We start from the raw sequence: 14,298 nt of genomic DNA, 5'->3' as shown, positions 1-14,298 counted from the left end.
TACGAATGCCATAACTTGCACGTGAATTTTGCTTTACTGTTTTCCTCTATGACATTCTTGAACAAGTGTGAAAATAATGTGGTTTAAAACATTGCAAATCGACAATGGCTGCATTTTAACGCACCAATTGTCGAATACCAGGCCACATTTTCCAATAACAGATATCCAATTTATATACTGGATTGTTTGTGTAGTCAGGTTCAGTGAACTACATACCTGTGCGTTTCTATTTTTGAAAAGTGTACATGTTGATTCCCAAGCTGAAACGCGAAGAATAAACAGAACTCAATTTTGGAATCAGTAAACAACCACATAAAATAAATGAACAATCACCAAATTATATTAAAACACTCAGTATTATGTCTACAAGCATAAAAGGCAATGCAAAGGGTCAAATATATGGCTGCAGCACTAAGTAACAGGCCCTGTTACACAAGTCTGTGCACTCACGAATGTCCAGAATGTGTCATGGTCGAATGTCTTGAACGAGGCACGTGCTCCGTTCTGGAACCCAGAAAACAGGAAGAAGGCAGAGAAGTCGGAGCTTTCCGAAAGGTATCTTGTCCGGACTTGGCAAGTAAAGAAGTCGCGAGGCAAATCGTAGAATGAGGCTCTCGCTCTCATATAAAAGGCCGGGCAAAAGAAAGCACTTAAAAACTGTCGTCCAAATTGTGCCCTGCAAGGTTCTTAAGACGTCATACGCATGTCATCTGTCGTGAGATATTCATGGATATGATTCATGTCATATCGCCGATCAAATGCATTACCATCAAATAATAAAAATATTTTGGTTTCACTTTTGGCCACCATCAAATATGGACGTACACTTTCTTTTGCTATGCATATTGGTGCAGACAGTCTTCTACAAACTTCTAGAAGTCAATCAGTCCTGTAAGTGAACAACAGTAAAAACGCTGAGTTATCTATACCGGGAGAGTCAATAAATAAAAGCGAAAAACCCTTTCCATATCTATAAGAAATCTCTGCCAAAAGCAGACTCTATTGAACGATTCAGACTTTATCTTGAGTATGTATTTTGAATCACCATAAAAAAATGTGCCACCAGGTGTCATCAGGTGGCACCCCTCACAAACACACGCAAAGGCGAGTCAAGGACTGGAATGGCGTTTGGACGATTAAGAACCACGAGAGCATCACCAACAGAACACTTGACATTTTATGCGCACCTGCCACTAGCAATCATCAGAAATAGTCACGATATTTACTGACACAGTGCTCTCTCCCCTTCATGATCCAGAGAGGAGAAGTTTAGGTGAAAAATCTCTTTAAAAAGAACACTTTGTCCAAATTAAATATATTAAATGAAAATAATATACATGTTTCCATGCTAAATGCATAAATAATTGCATGTGTGTACATGTCTGCTATTGTGTCTTAGCCCTTGACCCCGTGGGGACCTTGGGTAGAATGTATTCCCAGCACACCATTGCTGGTCGTAAGGGGCGACCAAATTAGGCTACCGAGTTTGCCGTAGGATTTGTCTTCGTGCCTGTGTCGGCGCAGGGCTGCAGTCTGGTGGTTGAGTGTATGGGTTCCAGGAGTAGCGTTCCTTTGCTCAATACACCACTTCGATCCATACTTCGCCTAGACGGGTTGGATGATGGGCCTTGTCCTATCAATCGGCTAGTCATGGCAAGGCCTGAGCACCTACTTTTCTTGTCTGATTGGCTTTGAATTGTATATATATGATTGTATTGTTTTGAATATACATTTACACTGGTTTTGACCACACTTGTTCAATTCAAATTTGCATCTACGCCAGTGCCAAAAGGCGATGGCTCATGGGCCCATCTGGTAGAATGTATATTCTCAAGAAATATTTCGGCATACACGGCATACACTCCTGGTGTCTTTTGTGCCGTCTGTTGGGAGGTCCACTCCATGGTAGGTTGGGAGCTAGGAGGGCGAATCATATTCGATACTACCATGGCCTTCACTCCCATTCAAAAAATGTTTAAATGAATCTGATGATTCAATCTCTTTTGAGGATGAGGACCCTTTAACAACCCTCATCAAACCTGATAATTTGGCGCGATTCCTTGTCATGTCTTCTCTTGACGTCTGTCTTCTAAAGTTGAAGACCGCCTCCGTGGTCTAGTGGTAGAGCGTCCGCCCGGAGAGCGGAAGGTCCGGGGCTCGGTCCCCGGCAGCGTCATACCAAAAGACGTTAAAAGATGGTACTTGTTGTTACCCTGTCTGCGTAAACTGCTCTAGAAGTCATCCTTCATCTTCCAAAAGATTACCCTATGTGGAAAGTGCAATCTAAAATTTTGTGAATCAAGCATGAGAGTAATATCTCTTTTCTGGATGAACAGAAGATTGTTCTAGCTCAGGAAAAAACGGACGTCATATGAAGATGCTGTAGTTCCTGTTTCAACCCACCTCCTGCTACTGTTCCGAGACCTGTTTCGTGGTATTCAGTAGGTTGCCAGACCGAATACACGCGGGCTACAGCTTCTCCTTCTATGTTGTGATTTACTGCAGTCTATGCGAGGCCTCCACAAGAGACGTCCAGTTCACAAACAATCATTCCCTCACAGGCATCTTGCGCTATGGATTAATCCTCATCTCAATAAAAATTGTCATCTCACTCAACTCAACAACCAAAATCAGAAACAAATGTAAAGCAAATTGAAAAAAACAACAACTTATACTTAGGACAGAACCTTCAAAAAAGAATCAAAGTGGCAGAGCCTCTAAGTATGGATCCCTTGAGGATATGGATGTGTCTGACAACGGCCATCATAGGACACAAAGCTTATCGCCCTCAAGGAAGACAAGGGTAGATATCCTGTCAATGCTCCGAAGAGATAGCTTCTTCATATATATTGAAATGGAATTGTAGAGAACTGAGGACTAATTTAATGAATTACAGCTCTTTGTTCAGGATTCTGCAGTGTGTCTACAAGAAACCTTATCTAAAGCTGACACATCATTTTAACTTACGTTAGTTTCATACATGTCGTTAGTTTTCTCCTCTGGGAGATAGGGTTACTGCTACAGGTGCTGATAATATTCGTTATCAGTTACACAAACATTTACCTGATTAATGCTAAGAAACATTGTCAAATATGTTTTTTCATATCTGGAGAACGGGAAATTTCCCTTCATAATGATCTTATTACTAATATTCAATGTGGTTTTCGAAAAAACAGATGTATAATTGTCCATTTGGTTGGATAGGAAACATTTGTTAAAAATGCTATCATCAATAAACAACACACAGCAGTTTTCGATTTGGAAAAAGTGTCTGATACAACCTTGAAACATGGAATTTTAAAAGAACTTCATCAAATTAGATTGAGAGGAAATTTGCCTTATTTTATATCAGAGTTTTAACAGACAGAAATTCCCAGGTACGTGTGTGATCCACACGTGAAATTTTGGAGAATGCGTTTTGATCATCATCTTACTTTCTTAGCACATATTACATATCTGAAAGCTAAATGTTTCTAATTCCAAGTGGGGAGATCACTTAACCCTTCTTCACTTGTATAGATCAGTTATCTGTTCTAAACTCGACGATAGCGCCATCATTTATGGTGTTGCTTCCAAAAAGTAAACGTAAATTACCTGATCTAATGCACCATCAAGGTCTAAGATCACAAAGTTATATTCAAATGACTCCAACCCTGCATACCAACGTGTGATTAATCCCCTTCGTGTGGATCTTTACAAAAACATGTTATCTATTATACCGCCTCTTGGAATAAGAATTAAACATTTTATTTCCGCTGCTAATATTGAACGCAATGACCTAACCTGACTACCCGATCCATAAAGTTGCTAACTGACACCAGCAAGTATATCGGGGAATCCATTCCAACCTGGAATTCCCATGTTGAATAAAATCTTAATATCCATCGCCGTGATACAAAAAAACCCCAATGTAAATTCATTTTGATCCTTGTTAGTGGTGTTTAATACCACAGGCATATTTACAGTACAGGAATCAGTGTCAGCACTGCTGAAATACAGGTCCATCCTGGTATTTGAAACATGCATTTCGTCACATTGGACGTGAATTTATCCAATCAGAATAGACTTCAATGTTGACTTCAAGGGGAGGCCGTTTTCGGGACACTTCGCGGGGTTGGTCGGCTCCAGGTCGGGCTTGAAACATTTCACTTTGGCAAAGAGGCACCTTGAGATAAAGAGTTTCCTTGTGTCAGGAAAAAGCAAAATAATACAAGGAAGCGCAGAGGTGCGTCTATCACTGAGGCACACACTGCACGTCACACTTGTCTTTAGCTAGTACTACTAGTCCTGTTGCTGCTGCTACTACAGTTACTACAACTATAACTAATACTACTCTTACAACAACTGATGAGTGAGTGAGTGAGTGAGTGAGTGGGGTTTAACGCCGCTTTCAACAGTATTCCAGTTATATCACGGCGTGTCAGTTTGATGTGGGAGGAAAACCCGAAGTGATGCAGGTCTCAGACGTTTACCACTTCGGTGAAATCCACGGGCACGGGTATGGTGCTGACAAACCAAGAAACATAACTGGGGCGAATCGGGATTCGAACCCACAATCAAAGGCTTCTGGTGTGCCCAAGGGACGCAACTCTGCACAGCGAATTGCGGCGCCTTAGACGACTTACCACTGCTTTAACTACCACTTCAACAGCTAAGGCTGGCATGGGGGTCATGACCAACAACAGCAATAATCTTACTGGTTCGTGTACACTTTCCCGTCCGTGGCACAGAGATCGGAGTCTACAGTGTTCCCACAGATGATGGTGTCGATGTTGGTACAGAAAACGTCTTTGATCAGGTCATATCCTGGGTCATTCCCCACGTGGCGGTGATTGGAGAAATGGTGGTCAGGTGACTGGCTGGAGATAGCGTGACGTCACAGGCTCCTTTGTGATTGAACAGTATGGTGGAAGATGGCCGACATCTTGCTTTGGCAAACACGCAGCTGAATGTGGATGGAAAAATAGAAGCAGTACCTTGGAACTGCAACTATATAGTTTATTCGTGTAATGTAGAGTGGGAAAGTAATAAATTTACATTCTTGATGTAAATCTTTAATAGAAGTAGAGCATTCCTGCGTTTATATTGAATAGCAAGCACAGTATTGAATATTGAATGGGAAGTGTAATATTGAATGAAAATTGGTATATTCCTTGTGTAATATTGAATGAAAAGTAGTATATTCCTGGTGTAATATTGAATGAAAAGTAGTAAATTCCTGGTGTAGTAGATGGAAAAATAGAAGCAGTATCTTGGAACTGCAAATATACAGTTTATTCGTATGTAGAGTAAAAAAGTAATAAATGTATATTCTTGATGTTATCTTTAATGGAAAGTTGAGCATTCCTGTGTGAATATTGAATAGGAAGTGTAATATTAAATGAAAAGTAGTAAATTCCGGGTGTAATATTGAATGGAAAGTAGTATATCTGGTGTAATATTGAATAGAAAGTAGGAGCCCAATGCTGTAATATTGAACAAGTACATATTATAGTTGAGCGGTCGTAAAGTATGGGCAAGCAGTATATCCATTTGGTAATATTGAAGGGAGGGTGGATATGCCTGATGTTATGTTATATTGAACTGCAGTTATGGTGAATGGAAAGTAATATATTCCTGATTTATCACCGAATGTGGTAATATACCCAGGGTAATAGTGAAAACTTGAGTGAGTATGGATTTAAGCCACTTTTAGCAATATTCCAGCAATATCAAGGCGGGGAACACCAGACATGGGATTCACACATAGTACCCATGTGGGGAATCGAACCCGGGTCGAACCTTCGGCTGGACGAGTGAATGCTAAAACGCAGCCCCTTGAATGGAAATAACCAATAGTCTATACTTTATAAAACTGTATACACTACGTTCCTCCATTCTTCGTGAAAACATGTGGTCGAGATGCAGTGTAGTTGCTAGTTGGAACCATATCAGCCAACGGTAGGATTTGCGAAAGGTTCATGGATGGACTTGTGATCTTTTGACTTCAGTGAGATACACACGGAGTAGTATAGACGATGGGGGTTCTACATCATCCCCGACCCAGGACCAGGTCTAGCTCTTGACAATATTCCCTCACTTCATTAACGGACTTAACGTGTCACTGCTACGCCTATACCGGTAGTGTGTATTCACGGGTAATGAGGAACTTAGTGAATACAAAGTGTTGAAGAGGATCAGAGTTCATCCGGCACAAGTCATGGCTACCCAGCTTCTGTTTGCATCCTCTACATTTGGGCCTACTCATTTACGATTATTCGGCCCTGAACACACTCACTGGGTAGGTGACTTGGTCGGTGCCACACATTCTCTCATGACCTGTGACTTTGTGTTGACTGCGGTCATACTTCAAGATGGCGGCGCACATCGTGGCGGAGAAAGGATGTCCGTGGATGTGAATGAGGACCTGTTCTACTGAATGCGTCGCCCTTGCATCACCAATTAGTGTCCATTGAATATCGGACAGAAGCACTAAAACATATTTTGGTAACACTACATAACATACAACACAATATATGTAGACCTTGGTACATTACGCTGTAAGTACACCTTGGGAATATTATATGCCAAAAACAAAGGAGATAGTGGCTCAACTTCGACATTTGCACTCATCAGTGAGAGAAACACGGAATTTGCACTTTGCTGCTACTTTAGTAATATCGGTAAAATCAACTCTGTAGGCCAGACATGCATGAGTTCTTCCAGATATGCTTCTGGTGAGTCGACCTACATGTATGTTGGCTTGACTATTGTTGTTCCACTTATAAGTAAGAGCAACAACGAGTTCATTGAGAGTGGCAGGTGGGTTTTGACGTAACTGTCTGCCAATGACAACCCAGGCGTGTTCAATGAGGGAAAGGCCAGGACTGTGTATTGGCAATGGCATGATATGGATGTATTGCTGTTATAGGAACGGGGTCACAATCCTTGCACGATGATCACGTGCCTTTTCATGTTGATGGTACCACGAGTGGTGCATTGATGATGTCCTGATAGTATTGACCTGTGACTGCCATGGACAATATGAAGCGAAGTTCGGCCAGTCATTGTGATACCACCCCATACCATTATGGTCCCAATCCATGATCATGCTGTACGACGTTAACGCCCATAAAACGGTCATTAGGTCATGGAAGTCGAGACTGAACCTCGATTCGTCAGAAAACATGACTTTATCCCAGTGCTTACATTCCCTACACCGTATCTTGCATGTAAATGTCATCTGTGAAGATGATGCACCGTCTGGGCAGGTACTCGTACACCAGTTGCCTGTTGCAACGGGTCCGTTATCTGAGTGGCAGTTTGCAGCCGATTTCTAAATGTCATCGTTCTGATAAATCTGTCCTGTGCCGGAGTTGTTACCCTGGGGCGTCCCGAGCATCGTCGATCGCCAACGTTATGTGTTCACTGGTATCGGGCCAACAATCTGCTGATGACAGACTGAGAAATATGCAGTGTTTAGGCAACTATATTCTGATGTGTGCCCACCTGCTACATGCTTTTGCCATGTGTCGTTCAGCAAGCTGCAAACGTCACTTGATCAATGCTCTTGCTTCATTTGGGGCGGTCGGGTAGCCTAGTGGTTACGCCGAAGACTCGGGGTCGATTCCCGACATGGGTACAATGTGTGAAGCCCATTTCTGGTGTCCCCCGCCGTGATATTTCTGGAATATTGCTAAAAACGGTTGAAAACCATATTCACTCACTCATTCACTCACTCATTCACTCACTCTTGCTTCCTTTATGATTAAATGTGCTGAATAAAGTGTCTTTGGGCGTTTGGTTCCAATATAAATATGCGTCTGCACACACCCGATTCCGAGTGCCAAATCTGTCATAACACCCCTTGCACGTGCTGTCCGAGGCCACAAGCCTCATGACTGTCACAATGTGTTTCAGAGCCTGATTTCTTCGGACATTTTCTTTCATTGCCAGACATTGATATATTTTCCCTTTTCTTTCACCTCCAAACATACTACCCCCTTCTATTTTTGTATATTATACTTCATGGTAGGTACACTTGTGTAACACTACATGAAAAGCGCCTCAGTTGTCTAGTGGTCTGGAACCTAGTTTCTGCCCTGAAGGTCTGTGGTTCGATCTCAGCCGAAGGATGTTATAACTTGTTGTTACTCTTCCTTGCGTCCGGCGTTAGGGGATACAATAAGGACTAGACGGATCAAAGTCAGTATAATGTGTCTGAGTTGGTTATCTATGGCATGGTGTCTTAGTGGACTAGCAGTATAAAACAAGCAGTACAAGCAACTAAATACACCCGTGGGTACAAAGGGATTTCATGATATTACATATACACATGACTTAATCAATGCTAAAAGGAATCCTTGACGTACACCAAACCAGCAGGCACTCTTTGCTTACAATGGACTAAAGGTACACTTAACTGGGATACAGCTTTAGTGATACTATAGTGTAGGTACACTTGGTTACACTAAACTACATGTACAATTGGGTAACACTGTAGGTACGCAAGGCTCACATATTATTGCAGTGCACTTGGCTTATTGTCTGGCTTGACGTTTAATATTTATGCCTTACTAGCGGTAAACATAGGTAACACGACATTGTAGATACTCTTGGCTTAAGTACTTGGCTTGTACTTGTAGGAACACTAGAAATAAAGGAGATCAGTGAGACCGCCTCATCTGTTATATATTTAGATCTATGCATACAGATTCAGAGTAAGGAAACACTCTGTCCAGGAAACTGTCCAATAGTCAACTTCAGCTCCAGCCTTTGGTGTTTACATTTCACAACTTTTGAGATACATCGATCATACTTTTTGTACCAAGATTTCAAAGAGCACGATAGACTCTTGCTCAGAAATAGTTTGATCAAAGTTACAACATTCAAGGTCTCAGTAAATCTTTCAAAATGTTTTGTGGTGGACATTTGTTGGACATTTCCAAATTTGACGCATCAGTGACAATAACGATGGCGGATGCAGTTCCTTCTTTTGACTTTTACCATATGTTCCCTTGTTTTTTCAGGTGAACAATTGACTTGCTTTTGCATGTGTGTGTGTGTGTGTGTGACGGGTGACACCGGTGGGGCAGGATATGCTCACCTTTTCGCGAACACCTGGTATCATTACTATTTGATAGTGATTCGTAAACACACGTTTATGATGTGGTCAGAATCGTACTATAGATTCTGCGTTATTCAGAGATTTCTATTGGACATGGAAGGGGTTTTGTCGCTTTGTTTACTTAATTAAGTGAGCCAAACCACATGAACACTTGGATTACATGCACGCCTGACGTTCACACTTCTGTACATGACTCTTGTCAAAACTCGTTTCTGTACACTACTGCTCCTGTTCACGTGACATGCATGTTATGTGCATTAAGTGTCAAACTAGATCACCTTACATGGACTCCCCGATGGAGCCATGGTTCTTTTATGCATGTTGGTGGGAAACTGATGCCAGTGGACGTTCACACAAACATTCGTTTTGCTTTTCACAATTAAGTCACAACTTTTTTCAAAAGGCTTGCACAAATGTTTACAGCTTGCGGGAGGTACTTAATTAGTTGTTTCTTTACTTCTACTTTAGCTATGCTTGGCTTGTACCTTGTTAGTAATTGCAATTTAGTGGAATGTGGAAATAACGTATTAGGTTAAAGTCACCATCATCTTTAGGGTATTATATTAAGAACTGTTGAGGCACATGGTGCGAAGACAAGTCATTCTAACATTGGCTCAAAACACTGCAGTGAACAATTGACTAAGTCAATACTTATCAAGAGAAATAGTCATACATATAACACGTCAACGACAGACAATAACCAGTCTCTATTGTCTGCTGAAACAGATTCTAATTCCCGTAAAAAGGCAATAGTGGCAATTATATAAATGGATCACTCATAATCAGTGCTGAAACCAGGGGCTCGCAAAAGGGTACGTCTGTCCACATCTAATGTCATTGCTCAGTACAGCATGAAGGTGCGATATACGAGAACAATCAACTGGTATTCCGAGAGAGAAGAGGGAGTTGGGGATTTTGTGGGGTGGGGTGGGGGTTGTTTGGTGGGTGGCTAGGGACAGAATAGTTGTTTTGTACTGACGTATCTGACCTGATAACTGCAGTAACATCACATGGTACAGTTAAAGATTAAAAGACTCTGTACCATATGTACACATTCAAAACTTGAGGCCAGACTCACCAATAGCCAGCTGAACAAACAAGTACCCGGGAAAACCACATGCTTTGTCTAAGGTGGGGAGAAGTCAGCGTGGCGTGTACGTGGAGAATAGTCCTTGCAATTCTGACCTCTTGAGATAAGGCAAAAAACTTTTGACATGTATTGAATGATATTGCTACACACGCTTAAAGAATCTTAACTATTTGTAGAAAGTGGTTTTTATCAGGTCAAATCCTTAAGAAGAGACTTGGTTGGTTCAACTATCAGTGTTACATTCTCAAGTTGAAACGCGAAGGTTAACCCAAAAATCGGTACGTACAGAACCTAATTGTGAAATCTGTAAATTGTTACGTGTCGATTCCCATATTGAAACAATACGTGAAACCAACAAACAACCAACAAATGGTATATAATCAACACATGTACTACAAAAATCACTAATTTACAAATCAATACAAATTACTGCACAACAATTACAATGCCAGTACACAAGAGAGCAGTAGTACAATATTCAATGGCAATACATATTATGATAGCAGTGGTCTCGATCAAATACAAAAACACAGTGGTGATAGCAAAAGTCAGTGAAAATGAAATATATACACTTAGCAGCGACAGCAGGCAATCTTCCAAGGCAGGCCGAAGAAGTGATTCGGTGATGAGTGATCCACACGCGAAAGCTGGTCTTAATGTGATTTAATGTGAGAGATACGTAAAACGACATTGTCCCGTTATATACAAGCTACTGGAAATGTCCATACCGTGCCCTCGCCGCATGACAGAAATGTCGGTAACATACTGACACCGTCCGCGTATAACGGACCGGAAGTTTACACATCTAAATATAGTAACTTCTTGACAACTGATCCCTGTCAAAACATAATGCAATGAGCGTCTACTGAATCTGAAAAGAAACAATGCAACTCAGTTACAATGATTATTAAACAATAGCATACACTGACATATAACAAAACGAACACACAAGATAAATAAACAATCAACAGTTTATATTAAAACACGGGATCATGTCTAGAATCATAAAGGGTAACAAAATGGGTCAAATGTATGGCAGCAACAATAACAGTCCCCGTTACATAAGGCAGTGCACTCACGAATGTCCAGAATGCGTTATGGTCGAATGTCTTGAACGAGGCACGTGCTCCGTTCTGAATCCAGAAAACAGGAAGAAGGCAGAGAAGTCGGAGCTTTCCGAAAGGTATCCTGTCGACACTTGGTAAGTATATAAGTCGCAAGTCAAGTCGTAGAATGAGCCCACGAATCGCACTAGTCTCGCACTCATATGAAAACTGCCGGTTTAAGTGGAGCCAGGCTTCTACAAATTTCGAGAAGTTAATCAGTCCTGTAAGTGAGTCAACAACTGTAAGCAGATCTGTCAACAGGTTCCTCAAAGCTGAGCGCTCCATATCGGAAGAGTAAAAAAATAAAAGTGTCAAAACCATATCCACATTCATAAAAAATCCCTGCCGAAAGCATTCTCTGTTGTACGATTCCGACCATATCGTGAGCATGTGTTTATGGATCACCATCACATAATGATCAGGTGTTGGCGAAAAAGTGAGCGTATCCTGCCCCGTCAGTGGCACCCGTCACAAACACACGCAAAGACGAATCAAGCACTGGGGTGGAGTTTGGACGATTAACAACCAAGGGAGTATCACCAACAGAACACTTGACATTTTATGCACGCATCAATTCTCTGCCACAAGCAATACTCAGAAATAGTCACAATATATACTGTCACAGAATATTCTCCCCTTCATGATCCAGAGAAGAGAAAGTTGAACGCCGTGAAAACTCTCTTTAGAATGGACACTTTAAACCATAATGAAAATATGTGTCCATGATGAATGTATGCAAACATATTGTTTTAGCCCTTGACCCCGTGGGAACCTGGAATAGAATGTGTCGCCAGCACCCCATTGCAGGTGGTAAGAGGCGACCAAATTGGGCAACCGAGTTTGCCGTGGGTTGCGTCCATGTGTCGCGGAGGACGGGAGTATGGTGGTAAAGGGCTCTGGTTCCAGGAGTAAAGATCCTTTTCTCAATACACCACTTTGAGACTTTTCTTCGTCCAGATGGATGGTAGGATGTTCCTATCAATCGGCAGGTCGTGCAAAGCACTGAACACCTCACGTTTCTTGTTTGCACACAGATTGGCTCTGAAGTTTATATGTATGATTGTAATTCTTTTGAATACACATTTACACTGATTTTGACTATACTTGATTATTTAATAATTTGTCTCGATGCCAGTGTCAGAAAGTGGTGGCCCATGGGCCAATCTGTAAGTATGTATCTCTTGAAGATATATTTCTGCTTGAGTAAACCCTCCTGGTATCCTTGGTGCCGTTGGAGGTCCAAAGACGTGAGGCATCGTCCATGTAGACACTCCATTGTGGCTCGGGGGGCTTGGAGAGCGAAACATATTCGATACTACCATGGCTCTCACCCGTCTTCAAAAACAGAGGATGAGGACCCTTCAACACCTCTCACAAAACCTAATAACTAGGCGGGATTCCTTGTCATGTCTTCTCTGGATGGCTGTCTTCTAAAGTTGAATTTCTTTGCTATAGGAACGGGTATTGAAGATTTACCTGGAGATGTAAAGGAGTTTAAAAAGCTATGATCTGGACATCTATTGATCGAATGCAGGATAAATATCCAATCGCAAATTGTAGTTGTTACTAAATCACCAGCAAATGTTCCTGTTTCACCCCATCGGGCTTTGAACAACAGTAAAGGCACAGTCCGCAATGTTGGACGCTGCTTCTCAGACATGACAAAGAGTGACATTGTTTCAGAGCTACACTCACAAGGGGTTACTGATGAGTTGCGTTTCACTGCAAGGAAAGATAATGAAGTCACAAAGACAAATACCTATTTATTTACATTTGGTTTTCCATCACGTCCGAATCACTCAAATCGGGTTTCTGCAATTTAAAGGTGGAGGCATTTATCCCTAATCAGATGTTACAGTTGTAAAAATTATGACCATGTCTCATAATCATGTCATGACGAAGCTGTCTCATAGATTTGGTGAAAAGTGAAGACCGTAGATTACATGACAAAACTCCTGCCTGCGTAAACTGCTCTGGAATTCATCCTTCATTTTCAAAAGATTGCCCTACATGGAAAATGCAATTCTTAAACTTCACGAATCAATCATCTATTTCTTGGGTGCAAAGAAGATCGTTCTAGCTCAGGAATAAACGGGGCCGTCAAATGCTGCTGCAGTTGTTTCTGTTTCAACTCCACCTCCTGCTATTGTTCCGAAGCTGTTTCATGCCATTCAGAAGGTTGCCAGACCGAATACACAAATGAAACGTGAGGGGTAGATCTCCCGTCAATCCTCCGAAGAGATAGCTTCTTCACATGTTCTACAATGGGATTGTAGATGACTGAGGACTACTTTTCATGAATTACAGCTCTTAGTTCAGAATTTTAAACATTCAGCATGCTGTCTAAAAGCTATCTGCGATGTATAATCATTGGTGATTTTATGGCAAAAACCCACTTAGGGATGGTACAAACACAAATACTAAAGGTAAAATACTTCAGGATTTCCTCTCCAATAACCACCAGTTTATAGTGAACGATGCCTCAAGCACGTATCTTCATCACTTACTCATACGCTTACACTACAGTCATCTTTTACAGACACTAACCTACTAAACGAGTTTGAACGCTCAGTGCACAATTACCTTTGTGGAAGTGACCATTTCCCAACTATCCTTTCAGTAGTAAATCCATCTAAAATTTCACCTTCAACAAGGTGGAAGTTTACAATGGCAAACTGGCACTTGTTCCAAACTCGATGCACAACTATGCTAAAATCCGAATGTTTCAGTGATGTTTCTGGTCGTATTCAGTTTATGAGTGACGTTTTAAATGAAATTGCTGATGAATTTCTCTACAAGTCCTCCTATATACGTACACCTTGGTTTAACACTGATAGTAAAGGAGCTAGGAGAAAGCAGAGAAACATTTCCACCATCACCCAACTGTCAACAACTGATATAAATTTATAATGTTAAATGCGAACGCCTGTCGTACGTTTAAAGAAAGTAAACTATGTTTCTAAAATGAATCCTCATACACAATGTCTAGGGTTTAG

General features: G+C 41.3%; 1 pseudogene; it reads right to left on the bottom strand.

The window, feature by feature from the left end:
- Positions 1 to 4,047: 4,047 nt before the first annotated feature.
- On the bottom strand, positions 4,048 to 10,225 carry LOC139472195 (uncharacterized; annotated as a pseudogene).
- Between the last annotated feature and the right edge of the window lie 4,073 nt (positions 10,226 to 14,298).

This window comes from Haliotis cracherodii, unplaced genomic scaffold, assembly GCF_022045235.1.
Source record: "Haliotis cracherodii isolate W230 unplaced genomic scaffold, xgHalCrac1.p SCAF_24, whole genome shotgun sequence".
Classification (NCBI taxonomy): Eukaryota; Metazoa; Mollusca; class Gastropoda; order Lepetellida; family Haliotidae; genus Haliotis; species Haliotis cracherodii.
The sequence above is the reverse complement of the archived record's forward strand: the minus strand, read 5'-3'. Positions and strand labels throughout refer to the sequence as shown.